Source organism: Lithobates pipiens, unplaced genomic scaffold (genome assembly GCF_037356315.1).
Source record: "Lithobates pipiens isolate NorthernLeopardFrog02 unplaced genomic scaffold, aLitPip1_a1.2 Scaffold_25, whole genome shotgun sequence".
NCBI classification, from domain to species: domain Eukaryota; kingdom Metazoa; phylum Chordata; class Amphibia; order Anura; family Ranidae; genus Lithobates; species Lithobates pipiens.
The window spans coordinates 142338707-142342048 of NW_027507787.1; positions in this window are offsets into that span (position 1 = coordinate 142338707).

The window sequence follows — 3342 nt, forward strand, 5'->3', positions numbered from 1 at the left end:
TCTAATCTCTATTCTTTGGTGTGAATATTTAAAGGAGGCTTTCAGAAAGTACCGCCCTTTGAACGTGCCATACAAATTATCCAACCATATACAAGTACAGTCTATGACAAAAGTGAAACTAGTGATTTCTCAAAAACCATGTGCTTTACAAGAAACGAAACAACTAAAGAAGATAACAGTAACATGAAAAATGAAACTTTATTTCCAGTGTGCATCTAGTTTTATATATATAGTGGAGTACAAGAAAGACAAACAAAATGGAAGCTAATAATAAGAAAATAGATGCAGTTAAGGTAAATATCCCTTCAATCCTATCTTCTCCGATCCTCTCTGTCTTCCACAGTCCGTAATTCATCTCCTTATAGTACAGAGCTTTGAGAGCAAGCTGTGCATGCTCAGTTTGGTGTGTATTGCTAGAGAGGTTTTTTTTTGGGAGGGTGCATGTGATCCACACAGGGCCAATTAGCACTGCCCAGACAGAGAATGAGGGGTAATGCAGCCTCATAGGACAGTCAGAGGAGAATGAAAACTCCACTTACAAGCTCTGTCTAGTGCTCGGTCAGACACTGCTAATCACGATTGTTATTTGTGAAATTTGGGAAATTGTGAAATGATCGCAAGACTGCTATATACTGCTGATGATGAAGGGTGTTTAGCAGTTTCGTTTTCCCTGTTCTGTGTACTGTGGGAGACCAGATATAGTGAATGCAGGGTCCTGGGTTTCGTAACATTTTAGGTCAGGAATATGCAATTAGCGGACCTCCAGCTGTTGCAGAACTACAATTCCCATGAGACATAGCAAGACTCTTAGAGCCACAAGCATGACAGCCAGAGGCAGAGGCATGACCTCTCCCCCCCCCCCCCAAAAAAAAAAAAAAAAAACACTGCCCACACACACCCTCCAAATCACATCAAATAGTGGATGTGGTCAGATTTCACAAACAGTAGGAGGGTCTTAAAGGAGCATTAAACACCAGGATTGCATTATATATAGAGTACAGAGTTCAGGAGGGTTGCACACAGAGTGCAGAGTTGTCACTTGTAAACACAGAAACTGGACTTCTGTGTTTACAAATGATTGTGGTGAGCAGGCACCAAAGGGTCTGAGCCAGAGGTGGTGGAACTGAGTTTCACCAAGTTCCACCTGAAAAAAATCTCTGGTCAAAAGCATGAACATAATACTTTTAAGCAAAAGATCTCCTTTAGATTATGTGTTTATGGCCAAGAGCTCTTAGCTAAGTCTTATGCCAATGCACAGTTGAATAGAGAGTGTGTTAATATTTAGGAGGCTAGACCACTGACTGAATAAATTACTTACTTTTTTTAATTGTGTAGCACCCTCTAATGTGGGCTAAATGTAGGATAAGTTTTGTAGGGTAGGTTTTTTAGTGTAGGGGAAATTTAGCTGAACTCAGGGCTACAATGTCAATCAGTATTCAGGATTTTCTGGTGAGAAGTTTGAAGCCCAGTCTGCAGAACTGGCAGGGGAGAGGTAACAGCATGGTTCAGCCTGCCAATTTTCTCAGTAACAGGGATGTTTACAGGCACATTTTTGCAAGAGAAGCTGCTGTCACAGAAAATAAAGCAACCAGTGTTAAGATGCCCAGCACCCACTAGGGAGAGAACTGAGGATGTGGACTGCTAGAGATTCCTAAACTGCTAGAGACGGCTAGAGGCTCTGGCGAGAAGTGTGGAGGATTGTGGGAGGTATAGTTTCTACAGACTCAACTGACTTTAGCTCCCAGTGGCACTGTGGTGGACAGGGGGAGGAGTGTTGTAACTTTCACAGGCTAAGAAGAGAAAGGAAGACAGCTTGAAGAGAAAATGAAGCTGAGAAATTACCACTGTACCTGAGTGAAAGAGAAACATTGGCAGCCATTCTAGAACTTCGTGGGATGCCCTGGATGTGGGTTGAGCCTGCTACCTGATAGAGGAGCCAAACACTGAGGACACTGAGTGGGGTACACTTTGTCAGTGAGCAGAAGAAGGTCCCCTGCTGAATGGTGAGAGGCCACTGGCCAACCCTGCACCTACACCTTCTTCAAGAATAGGGACACAGTTGTCTGCAAGAAGTGGTGGCAGTGCCTGCATCAGTTCCTAAAAGGGACACCACCTTGAGTGCTCCACCATAACAGTTTGAGCCCAAATGAGTTGTCCAGCAGAAGAAATAGGGTAGTAGTACATTACTGACTCCTGGACTTTTTTGTGGCCTATATACAGTATATATATATATATATATATATATATATATATATATATATATACACACACAAACACATATATACACACACATTCCCTCCTAGTTATGGTTGCCCAGTATAGGGTTCAGGAGGGGTTGTATGTAGTGTTTCTGCAGCATATTACTCCTATTGCTTAATCTTTGCAGTTTATCTCTCTTCCTGGTTAACCATTACAATATATTTCTTTGTGTTTAAGATGTTGCAATATACTTCTTGCTATTACCTAACCAATTGCTGTGTCACTCCTGATGGCTATGCACTTTGACCCATTGGGATGAATATACAGATACCTGCAGTAAGTGTGGGGCTCATCGACCGCCATGGATAATACACAAATGACCTTGCTCTTTATCCATTGTGGCCCCCACAGCCTCTCTTACCTTCCCATCATTCCTGGCCTTCACTGTGCCCACCATCAGAACATCAAAGCTGGGAACTCCCATGCTCCCATTTGACAGCTCTAGATTAATCATTAAGCTCCAGTACTTTGATAAGAAATAAAGGGAGTTAGTCTCAATATCCACAAGTATCAAACATTTATTGTCAAACTTGGGGCAAACTAATTGTGGGATGTGAAGAAAACATGAGTAGCGCATGGGCAGAGGCTGGACATTAAAGTAAGTGTTTCTATTTGCCCTGCATTGGGGACAGAGAGCCAGAAATCTGGACTGATTGTAGAAGGTTTTTTTTTTTTTTTTTACAAATTATTTTTATTGAGCTTTTGCAATGTTTTCAAAATCTGTACATTATAGAACAGTGCAAAAGGATGCATACAGACAATAGGTTTTATGTTTTTTTAACATATTAGTCATATTTTGTCTGCACAATATGTATGATAAAAAAAAGTCACAATGTTTGTTAACATATAGGCATTTGGATAAAAGTTTACATTTTAGGAGTAAACAATAAAATGTCATTGAATAATCAAGACAAAAGAAGAAAAAAAAAAGCATTTCCATTTAATGGTTTGAAGGTGTCTATCGTAAGCATAGGAGCACAACATGTGCATTGTGGGCTCTTTGAGGGTAGGGACCTATGTGAGTGTGCAATGTACAGGGATAGGGACAATTGCAGACACTCACTCAGGTTGAACTGGATGGAC